Below are 12,337 nucleotides of genomic sequence, written 5' to 3'. Positions count from 1 at the left end.
AGCTAGGCCGGGTGGATAGTAGACCATTGGGGGTCCTTGTCTCATGGGAGGATTGGGCTATGCTTCGTATATAGACCCATATGGTACCCTGGATATTCTCCTCGAGGTGATTATTGTTGGTACATTGGTGCCCCAAGCTGATATGACAGGGCCGGGTAGGCCCTTTCTCTCTAATAGGATGTCGCGGCCCCTTGGAGAGCTGGTTCTTGCCCTGGGTTTAGCACTGGTCTCTGGGCTTGGTATGAATCGGCCATTCCTAAGGTGGGCATGACCCTTCAGACTGGTGGATGAGTCTGGGTTTGGTTACTTTAACTTTCAAATTTTTAATGCATGGACTACAACAGACAACTCTTTATCGTAGGTTCTATACTTACTTTCAGCAGGATGAAATTTCCTACTCTCAAAAGCAATAGGATGACCATCTTACATTAACACAGCACCAATGCCCTTACCACACTAACATCGGTTTACAAACACAAAGAAAGGACGTGAAAAATCAGGTAATTGTAAAACATTGGTGCATAAGTAAGTGCACATTTTAAAGAAGGCAAAGATTTCTCTTGAAGTTCAATCCATTCATAACGTTTGGTTTTCTTGAGAAGTTCAGTAAGATAATGTGCCTTATGTGCAAAATTACGTACAAACTCGCAATAATAGCTACACAACCCTAGAATATATTGTAACTCATGAAGATTCTTAGGTCACAGCCATAATGCAATAGTTTCTATTTTCTTAGAATCAACATGGATTCCCTTAGCAAAAACTATATGTCCCAAATACTCAATCTCACTCTGGAAGAAGCTACTCTTTTCAAGATTAAGGTAAAGTTAATTTTCCTTGAGAAAATTAAATACAATTTCCAATGCTCTTTTTCATACTTACTAAAAGCTAAGATATCATCGAAAAAGACAACCACAAAGTTTTGATGGCCAAGAAAAATCCTATTCATCATACGGCTAAAGTCGTGGGAGCATTTTTAGTAAGACCATAGTTTTAAAGATATCTTGGTTGGCCATTCTTACTTGATATTTCGATTTAAGGTCAATTTTGCTAAAGACAGGTTCCCCTTAATTTGTTGAGTAGATCATCAATTCTAGGAATTGGAAATCTATTCTTAACAGTATTCTTGTTGAGAGCCATGTAGTCTACACACATATGATGAGTATCATTTTTTCTTCTTTACAAGGACTGGTGCTCCATATAGTGAACTACTTGGTCTAGTAAGTCCATGAGAAAGAAAATCCTCGATTTGAGCCTGAATTTCTCTTTACTCAAGAGGGTTAACTTTATAAGGTGCTATACGAGGTGGTGCACTTCCAAGAATAATATATATTTGATGATCCTCAGGATGTACACTATAGGTAATACAGGAGGTAACTCATTGAGAAAACAATCAAAAATTTTAACAAGAAAGGAATCATGTGAGGTATCCCTAGGAGGTGGTTCTTCAGCACCACTAAGCTGGTTAACCAAAACTAAGAAAGTTTTCTCCCTCTTCGTCAATGCCCTTTTTGCCTGAGTATGACTCAAAAGTGGTTGACCCTTGCTTTTACCAAAATCATGTCAATACCATGCAAGGGTGCTACTAAGAAAGTACGTTCATCAAAAAAATTGTGCAATAGACAAAGCAAGATTCTTCACTTCTTAGAGCAGTTATACTTTTGATTTTGAAAAGCAGCCTTTACTTTAAAACAAGAAGGAATCATGTCAAGATTTTAATCACTTTGGTTACATCATTTTTCAAGCGTGGTTATGCTTCTTGTAATCTACCATTTTGTAACTGTGCTAAGCGCTTGATACAAAGATATATAGGATGACCGAGCTTACGACTATATATAAATAATTTTATGGAATATGAAAGGGACAATACCATTTCTCTCTCTCTCTCTCTCTCTCTCTCTCTCTCTCATGGTTGCATGCTTGTGTTTGTGAATGCTTGCTTGCTTAATTGTTGTGTATGCATGGAGTGGATGGTGTTAGTCTAGCTTCTCTTCTCCTCTCCCTTCTTTTGTCTTCCTCTCAAGATCCCCCTTGCATTCACATTGGCATTGAGTGGAGGTACAGCTTTCCATAGCTCCCTTCTTCTTTGCTCATTACCTAGCTTGTGGATCTCCACTTGCGTGTGACACTTGCGTGTGACAAGTGGTGGTGGAGTGAGCCCCTAGTGGCCTCACATAGGGGAGTTAACCCTCATTAGGGTTGGCTAAATGTAAGTCTCCGAATAGACCTTTGCATGGCTTCATTCTCTTCTTCTCTCCGTCTCTTGTGGAAGGTAGTATGTTTTGGCTAACGTCTTTGGTGCCCCTACCAGGGATGAGCATTTAGCTTAGGGTCCTCTATACATTTCACTTGCTAGAGCCATTACATTGCCGGTTGAAGTGCAAATCCAATGTTTGTTTGTTTGTTTGTTTGTTGATTTTGTTTACTCTTACCATGGAGCAATGGAGATCAATGTATCATGAGGAGCGTCAAAGTATTCACCGGATGTGGGAGACACAAGTAGGTGCTTGATCTTTGCTCTTGAGAGTCATGCAATTTTTAATTTTGTTCAACATTTGTTAAGTTTTGCATAATTAGCATAATCTTCTAATTAATATCAATTAGTTAGGTTTTCTTAGGCATTATAGGCATCATTAGGTAGCTAGGGACTAGCTCTAGCCTCCTACAAAAATAAAAATTCAAAAACCAATCTGGGAAGTACCTGAATCATCAGAAATCTGAGGAGGAGAGGAGGTAAAATTTTCACTCTACAAGGGTTTTTCATTATTTGATGGGCTCATAGTTTCTTATAAAAACTGATCAGCAGAGTAAACATTTTCTTTCTCAACCACTGGTAACACACCACATTCCATTGGAAAAACACCTTTTGTAATTGTGTATGGCAAAGTTTTACTTACTCTTATCACTTGTTTGTCACACACTATTGAAGCTATAGATCAATTCACCACCATTGATTTTACTTCCATTCATGATCATGTTCGTAATGCTATTTTCAAAGCACAAGAGCAATACACTAAATAGGCTAATAAGAAAAGAAAGCACATGGTTTTTCAAGTGGGTTACTATGTTTTGCTTTGTATTGAAAAGAGACGTCTTAAAAGTGTTGAGACTAACCCTATCATTAAGTTAGCTCCTCATTTTATTATCCTTTTCAAATTACTCAAAAAATAAATGACCTTTTGTATCGGCTTTCACTTCATTCTCATTGGAGAATTCACAATTCTTTCCATATCAGTCTTTTTGTTGAAATATACAAGTGAATAGGGTGTGTGTGGGAACAAGCTCTTGGATAGAGGCTGTAAAAGAGGAGATGTAATTGTGAAAGAACCTGTGAAAAGGTTAGAAGAATCTAGTGGGAGAGAATAATGGGTAGCATGAGGGAATTTAGGAGTGTGGAGATATTCTGGGAGATATTCAGGGAAAAGAGAAGAGGTGGAGAAAATCAAGCAAAAGGTGGAGATATTCTGGGAGTGAATCATGGAGAAATCAATGGGATTAGATGCTTGATGTAAACTCTATAAATTGAGGCATAGCCCTAATGAGAATTTGCTGGTTTTCGAGTATCCATGCCTACATTAATCTATTTGCTAATTATTCACTAATTACGTCTTAATCATTTGCTAATCACTTTGTTAATGATGTTGATTCTAGTGTATGATCCACCATAGATCATCATTATGCTCAAATTTTAACATGGTATCAGAGCCATGCCTAGAATCAATCAGATTTATGAGCCCATTAGTTAATTAATTAGGATTAGTAGATAATTAGCAAAAAAATCAATTTTTAGTGAGTTTTTCACTTTCCCCTTCACCCCCAGCCAGTGGAGGACTCCATTCTTCTTGCACAGTCAACATTAGGTCTTGAGCTTTTAACACAAGCTAGCTAAGACCTTTAGCTTCATGCTCAGTAAGACGGCACAGCAAACCGCGTAGAAACGAAGGAGATTTCGCGTTTTCTGTCGGTGCCTTTTTTCTCTGCAGTTTTTTGCCATTGCTACTTCATCAAGTCAAATTGCTTCAATTCCTCCTAGCCCAAGGGGTAATCAAGCATGCTCTACAAGCTGGTGAAGATAGAATTCAATTTCATCAAGTCTACAGTGAGATCCAAGCTCTTCATCAAATCTGCAGGTGACTTTGGTAAAACAGAGATTAAGCTTTCATTATTTGGTCAAATCTTGTGTTTCTTGGCTTAATCCTCTACTAGACTCATTGCTATTGATGCCTTTGAAAGCATTTGAGCTCATTTGAAGTGGAAGGCACCAGATCTGGACTCCTCGCATACTCTGTTTTTTGCACACAAACTAGAGCATTAATTTACTAATCAGTGATTAATCAGTGCTAATCACTATATTTTGGTGCAATTGAGGGTTCAAATTAACCATTAGGTATCTGATATAGATCCCTATAGCTTCAGATTGCAAATCGGAGTTGGTTTGATACTCCAACCATCCCGTACAAATTGGTGGTTACCCTTAATTTAATGTAATTTCTGGTAAAATTGTGCTGATAAAATTGTGAAAATCATCATTTTGCATTTAACCCTTGGTTAATGCCTATAAATCTCACTCAAAATCAAGATTATTCACAGCCAGAATTGCATTTGGAATGTGCATGAGAATGGATGCTATACGCATTATGTATTGGGTACATTACATCACTGTAAAAATGGGAACAGACACTGCCCTTGTCCAGAATAAGGCAAGAGGTAAGACCTCAGGCATAAATTTGGGTTTGCATTGCATAATGATACAAAATAAAGATAAAAAGCCCAAAGGAACTGTCAACAAAACATTGAAACATGTTGCTCACATGGAGCAAAATGACCTGACGGACAAGCTCATGGCCCCAGCCATAAAAGAAGAAGAATATCTCTTTCCAAGAAGAGGATCCACACCAAGAAGATCTAAAGGAAGATATGGACACGAGAAGAGAAGCTGCCCCAAGAAGATTGAAAGAAGAGACGGACGCGTGGAGAGAAGCTGCCACGACAAGAAGAGACGGACGTGTGGAGAGAAGCTGCCACGACAAGAAGACTGAAGACGAGAGAAGATGTGAGGCTCCAAAGAGTGAGGAGCCATGTGAAAATCTCTGAGAGAGAGAGAGAGAGAGAGAGAGAGACCCCACAACCCAATGTAACGTGCCCCAATAAAGTAAAACCACCTCTGAGCCACCGATGATGTAGGCCACGTGGTAGATGTATGTGTGAGCACTTTAGTCAAGGTCACGGGCACTTATAGTAGCCTTGGACACATAGAGAGAGAGAGTGTCAAGGACTATGGAGTTTAGGGACTTGAGGCACTGGTCGCGGACTGTCAAGTAAGAAAGAAACTTGATACAGGGTCCAGGTGTGCTGAGATAACTTGAGGGGAGGAGTAGACACTGGTCGCGGATACCAAGTAAGGGGAGGCAAACTTGGTATAGGGTCTAGGTGTGCTAGGATTATTCACTTGAGGGGAGGTGTTGAAATATACAAGTGAATAGGGTGTGTGTGGGAACAAGCTCTTGGATAGAGGCTGTAAAAGAGGAGATGTAATTGTGAACGAACTTATGAAAAGGTTAGAAGAATCTACTGGGAGAATAATGGGTAGCATGAGGGAATTTAGGAGTGTGGAGATATTCTGGGAGATATTCAGGGAAAAGAGAAGAGGTGGAGAAAATCAGGCAAAAGGTGGAGATATTCTGGGAGTGAATCATGGAGAAATCAATGGGATTAGATGCTTGATGTAAACTCTATAAATTGAGGCATAGCCCTAATGAGAATTTGCTGGTTTTTGAGTATCCATGCCTACATTAATCTATTTACTAATTATTCACTAATTACGTCTTAATCATTTGCTAATCACTTTGTTAATGATGTTGATTCTAGTGTATGATCCACCATAGCTCATCATTATGCTCAAATTTCAACACTTTTGAGACCTTATAAGGGACCACTTCCTACACATCTTGTGTATGTGGAAGCACCTATTCTTGTTGTTTGGGTAGAAGAGCGTCAACTTGAAGCTATCATTGACCATGAGACCACTACCACTCACACATGTATAGTGTATAAAAAATACCTTTTGACCTTTAAAAATTATCCTAGAGAGAATGCTCGATGGATGCCCGAGTAGTTTTTCTATGCCTATCCTAACCTCATCCAATCGTGCTTTCAAACACAGGCCAGTTAACAACTATGGATAGTTGCTATCCCAAGTAGGAGGGATGTTATGATTTGTCTGTCCATCCCTCTATGGTTAATTGGGGATGCCTAATTACCACTATGTTTATAGCATGGCACTTGGGTGATTCCGAATATTTTACGTGTAGCACATATGAATTTAGAGATGGCTGGAACCAAGTGTTAGATTTAATGCTTATGTGTTGTTAGCATGTGTTTCTAATGTGTAATGTGTTTGAATGGATAACTTGTAGGTTGGTGAGATTGATGAGTTTTGTGCTCATAAGCCGATATGGTTGGGACATGATGACAGTGATTTAGCGTGAGCAATTACCAGGAAGGTTTTCCTTTTAGTATCTTGGCATTGGCAAGATAGCCAATGATTTTGGTATTTTGGTCGTGGTATTTACTACGAGATATTTTTATATTTTGTTAGCCACCCACTTTTGTTACATGGGCGTGAACCTATTAATTTGGTTGTACATGAACTAGCCCTTGGGAGTTTATATGTACTTTTGTTAGTGATTTGGATAGGAAGGATTTATTTAAGCTTGTGGTAAAAGCAACTCCTAATTTTTGTTTAAGCTTTTGGTAAAAGCAACTCCTAATTTTTGAAAAGAACAAGCCTATGGAAGAGAGTGCAACTATTTTTAGCATGTGGGCTATTTTTGTTAATAAAGACATAAATACCCAAGAAGTGGGAGTATGCCGACACTTCTTGGGGGGGATCGATTGCATCCAATACTCTGTCATGTGATTATTTTTAATTTTTGTTTTATGCTATCTTGCTCAAGATAATTGGTAAAGTCTATGTAACTTGATCGGTTTGATAGTTAATAGTGGTGTGTCTTCCCAAGAATTATCTTGCTCAAGATAATTGTTAAAGTCTAATGTAACTTAATCGATTTGATAGTTAGTAGTGATGTGTCTCCCCAAGATCCAATTTCTTTTCAGTTTTTATCAAACTGTAACAAGTAGTTCCATGCTTGACTACTGTGTGTTATCAAAGTGAAACAAGTGGACTACGTTAGAGACAACTACACGATCTAAGTGTAAAAAGTGGTTTATGCAAATGACATGCCATGCTAGGTGATGTGTATAGTGATAGTCTCATTGAAGTGTAACAAGTGTGGTGAGACACACCATGCTAAATGATGTGCATAGTAATACGCTTGTAGAAGTGTAATAAGTGGTAAGTGTATGTTGTGTTTGTCCCTATCAACATTTCATATTGGGATTAATTGATGTGATGGCAATTAATTGGAACAACTAAAGTGTTACGTTTGTGAGATAGGGGATGAGAAGTGCGCGTGTCAACATGGAGGATCTTGTTTATATCATCTCGCATTATTATTTCATATGGGTTATTTTGTTGGCGATGTGCCAAATGATTGTACATATTATTTATGCGCGCTTGTGAATGACATTGCTATTTTATTGGCACGTGTGCTAGAGGAATTTTGGTTATTTTACAATTAGTGTGTGAACAAGCTCTAGTGCTTGAGTTATTTTTGTTAAAGTGGAAAAGTAAAGCCCAATTTTATACACACAACTACTATTAGCTCCTTGGGCTATATTTTGAATACAATTCTCAAAATACTCATGTCATGAAAGTGGAGCTACACGCATGAGGGGGTAGATTGCACCCAATAGTGTGTCGATGGTGATGTTTTCTCTATTTTCATACTTTTATGTTATGCTTTAATCTTGTCAATTTGATTCAAGTCTATGATTTGTTTCTTTATGTGTATGTGATCTTGATTAATTCTTCAAGAAGTACATGAGGTCCTGTGACAATTCTTCTCACCATTTATAGTAGCAAGTTGTGAACACCTTTCCATGTATTATCAGAGGGGTTTGGGCTTGGCGGAAACTCATGTTGCCAATAATTGACATGTAGCTGATATGGTTGATGTTTGTGAGATATGTGATAAGTAGTATGTGATGGTGTCGATTCACGTGCTACATTGATGATGGGATATACATAGCACATGAACACCCACTATGGTACTGTACTTTTTGGTTAGTTGTGTGCCATATTTTTTATTTTATATCTTTATATGATTAGGGTGCTAATTTATAAGATTACCTGCTTTAGTCATTTATTTTATGCAAAAACCTTATGTGCATGATGGTCAACACACCACTACATGCACAAGTAATGTTTACACAAAATATCTTTTGACATTTAAGAATCGTCCTAGGGAAGATGCTTAGTGGATGCCTGAGCGATTTTTTTGTTCTTGTCCATACCTCATTCACTTAAATAATCAAACATGTGTAACTAAGGTCAGTGCTAACTCAAGCAAGAGGGATGCCTTGGTGACCATTGTACCATATGCCAATGGGGTTGGTATGGGTGAGACCACTTGAGTGTTATCGGTATATGTATTTGGGGCCATGCTACTGTTATTAGTATTGTGGGTGATCTCCATGTTAAATACTGAGCTAGTGCATTATTGATTGTGTTTGTGCCTATTTTACTTTGTCATCTTAGGATTGATTATGTGGACTGACATGGTTGACGTTTGTGAGATAGGTGATGATGAGAAGTGCGATGGTGCCAACTCGGGTGTTGCATTAATAATGGGAGTGTTGCATTAATGATGGGTTGTACATAATAGCATGTGCATAGCATGCAATTGACATGGTTGATGTTTATAAGATAGGTGATAATGATGAGCAATGTGATCTCTATGTTAAATACTGAGCTTGTGTATTATTGGTGTATGTGTTTATGGCTATTTTACTTTGTCATGTTAGGATGATTATGTGTGTTATTACTAACATGGTTGAAATCTGTGAGATAAGTGATGAGCAGTGCGATGGTTTGTATCAATGATGGGTTATACATAGCACGTGAACGCCCACTATGATGTAGTACAAAGTTTTATTTTAGTTGGCCATATGCCATGTTTTGGGATTTCATATTATTCCTCCCATTTTGTATGGTTAGGGTGCTGATTTATAAGCTTACATGCTTGAGTCATTTATTTTATACAAAAACCTTATATACAAGGGCATATGCTTATTTTTGTAAAGGGAAGCCTCATTTTTTATCAAAAATCTATGATTGTCTCCTTGGGCTAATGTTTAAATACCCAGTTGAAGAGGGAGTCTCTCATGTGTGTGTGTGTGTGTGTGTGTGTGTGTGAGAGAGAGAGAGAGAGAGAGAGAGAGAGAGAGAGAGAGAGATTACACCTAATGCTTTTATCTTGTGCTTTTATTCATGCTTTGTCTTGGGTTGTTTCAATTATTTAAGCTCTAGTTGCATGCATGTATGTGGTGAATTAATATCTTGTTGTCTAAGATCCTATCAAAATGGGTGCCAAATTTTCTTTAGGTATTAATAAATTAGTTACAAAGGAGGAAATAGATGGGACCTTAGGCAAAAGATTTTAAAAAATTGATGGGACCTTAGATAAAAGGATGCTTCTAGAGGATTTGTGAGAATGTATTTTATTTTATTTTAGGCAAAAGATAAAAAATTGATGGGACCTTAGATAAAAGGATGCTTCTAGAGGATTTGTGAGAATGGATTCTATTTTATTTTATTAAAAAAATCGATCTTCAACAATTTGTGTGAATGGGGGAGAGAGAGACAGACGTGAGGCCATGGGGGGGAGGAACGGAGCGAGGGTGTGGGGATGTGTAGAGAACGAGGGAGGGAGTGGGGCCAAGCAGAGAGAGAGGGAGGGTGTGGGGCTAAGAGAGCAAGGGAGGGTGTGGGGATAAGCAAAGAGTGAGGGAGGGTGCAGGGCAGTGTAGAGAGAAACGAGGAGAAAGGGAGGAAGGGTGCAGGGCTGTGTAGAGAGAAAGGGGGAGAGAGGGAGGAAAGGTCAGCCTGCACACTAAGGTTTAACCATAGTACTATTAATTAATACGTGCCCCTCAAGGGGCACTAATTAACTAATATTCACTAGACGTGAATATGTCTAGTGAATAACCAATACACAAATAAAAAATGTGCATTAAAAAAAAGTCAAAGTTTAGGAGCCTTGACATGCTTTCATACCTAGAGTTTATGTCTCTTTATGTGCATGTATATTTTGAGACTTTGCATCATGTGGGGCTTGAATCATGTGTAATTTAACTATTTTCATGGACATGTGGACATGCTAATATCTTTAGAACTTTATTTCTTGGATCTACTTAAACAAATCACTTGAGTAGTGATGTGTTCATATTAAACAAAGCAAGTAGTGATGTGTTTATATTAAACAAAGCAAGTAGTGTTCATATTAAGGTTCCTTTTAAAGAAAGTAGTGATGTGTTCATATTAAGGTTCCTTTTAAAGCAAGTAGTGATGTGTTCATATTAAGTAGTGATGTGTTCATATTAAGGTTCCTTCTAAAGAAAGTAGTGATGTGTTCATGTTAAGGTTCCTTTCAAAGCAAGTAATTATGTGTTCATATTAAGGTTCCTTTTAAAGGAAATGCATGTATCTAAACCATGGTACACCCATTTGGCTCCTCCTCTCCACTTCCTCTTAGTGTCTCTTTGTTTACCATTTTTCTACATGGGAAAATTTTCTTACATGTTTACTATTTACACCATTTCAATCCCGCCCGCCCTCCCTTCCAAACCAACTTCCTTTTTAAAAGAATATATGCTAGAGCTTCATCACCCACTTTCTCCACGTAACACTCTAACCTTATGGCTTGTGCATTGCTTCTTTATGTAAACCACTATGCATACTTGCATCCTACTAAATGGAATTCATATTACATAAGGATTCATAAGGAAGTGCACCCACTAAGAAGCGTGAGATTTTTTTTAATGCTACAAAAGTTTCTCCCTACTGTCTTCTTCCTCATCCTCTTAGCTCTCAAATTGGAATCTCCTTTGATCTCCATATCTGTGCCCATATCTCTTCCATGGAGACCATAAAATGAAGCTCCCAGGACACTCCTAAGTTAGAAAAATTATATGATGTGTTTAGGAAAAGATTTGGATAATGGTGTGGGCATGGAATTTGAGAGAGAGAGAGAGAGAGAGAGAGAGAGAGAGAGAGAGAGAGAGAGAGAGATTAAAACTTATTCACACTTTTGTGAAAAAGTATACTTGGTCAACATGGGCAAAAGAGGGGAAAGAAGGGAGATAGATGACTCAAAAAAGAGTCAAACAAGGTTCCCACTTGTCAAAACAAACTGGACTAAACTTCTTCAGCTTAAACTTCTTAAAATCAAGTGAAAAACATGAAATCAATGAAGTGAGATGAGGTATAGTAGGATAACATGTGTATATAAAAAGAAAAAATAATAAAAATAGTAGAATTAAATTAAATTAATTTAAATTTAAAAAAAGCATAAATGTGGAGATACGTCTTACTAAAAAAGACTTTTAATCTAGTAAAATAAAAATCATACAAGCCAATTTATTACCACAACTAATAAAGAAATATGACTTTAGTTAGTTACATGCCACCATTCAAGACAACCAACAAAAGTTTCTAAGGTATCATCGCCATTCAAGACAACCAATAAAAGTTACAAATGATGGGAAGATAAGATTCATTGCCATTGAGTTTGTAAGATCCCTGTCTCCACCGCGCAATGGATTCGGGGTGCTAGCATCGGAAGTAGCACATCTTGTGTGGGGCAGGGTCCCACACTCAGGGCCTCGCCACAGACAGGTGACTAATTCCTCGATTCTTCCAAACCGAACTCGAAAAAACTTCTCTTGCCCGAAAAGTACAGGCGATTCCACCAGGATAACTTTTCCCTAACGTAGTCAAAAGCCTTAACTAACTGAGCTCATTTGACCGAACCCATAAGTCCCATAGTCAGATCAGGGAAAAAGACTGTACTTGGATCATAGAGACCAACGATTTTTTCCTCATTGAGAGGCACAGCCGTTGATTATTTTCCATAGAACAATTTTTGTCCGAGATTTACTTCATCTATCGAACTAAACAAAATTTGAGTCTCGATTTACGCATCCATCAGTCCAGCCTAACCCCATCCAGTCCCATGGGTTAGCCAACTGCCCAGACAACCGCCCAACCACTGTAGTGATGGGATCCAATTAGGAATTTGGTTAGGTTTTGTCCTGGGTACTAGGGAAAAGATTTCCCAGGCCCCCTAGCCGGATTTTCAAGCAAATTTAACTCCAGTCACACCACTTACACCCCCAATATGAAACTGCCTTTTTCCTAGACTCAATGTATTTAATT

This window comes from Cibotium barometz, chromosome 39, assembly GCF_041138505.1.
Source record: "Cibotium barometz isolate CiBa-2024 chromosome 39, ASM4113850v1, whole genome shotgun sequence".
NCBI classification, from domain to species: Eukaryota; Viridiplantae; Streptophyta; class Polypodiopsida; order Cyatheales; family Cibotiaceae; genus Cibotium; species Cibotium barometz.
The sequence above is the reverse complement of the archived record's forward strand: the minus strand, read 5'-3'. Positions refer to the sequence as shown.